The sequence below is a fragment of the Etheostoma spectabile genome, chromosome 2 (genome assembly GCF_008692095.1).
Source record: "Etheostoma spectabile isolate EspeVRDwgs_2016 chromosome 2, UIUC_Espe_1.0, whole genome shotgun sequence".
NCBI lineage: Eukaryota > Metazoa > Chordata > Actinopteri > Perciformes > Percidae > Etheostoma > Etheostoma spectabile.
In genome coordinates, this window is record NC_045734.1 from 7,875,540 (window position 1) to 7,875,859 (window position 320).

Here is a 320-nt window from a genome sequence, read left to right on the forward strand (position 1 = left end):
ACAGTTGCAAGAGTATATAAATATCAGAGTAGAAATATAAATGAAGAAATATAAGGAGTGTAGATATGTACAGCATTTACATAGTTAAAGGATTTTTATGATACTGTATTTACATAATTAAATGAGTTCTAATGGTGAACAGTAATAATGAATAGATAGTAGCAGCACAGTATTGCACAAATTTTAAGCTGTGTTATTGCAAAAAACAGATAATATTGTCCAGTTTCAAACTCACTAAGTGTCTGTGTGTCAAACACAGAGGGAGGAGTTGTAAAGTTTGATGGCCACAGGCAGGAATGACTTCCTGTGGCGCTCTGTGG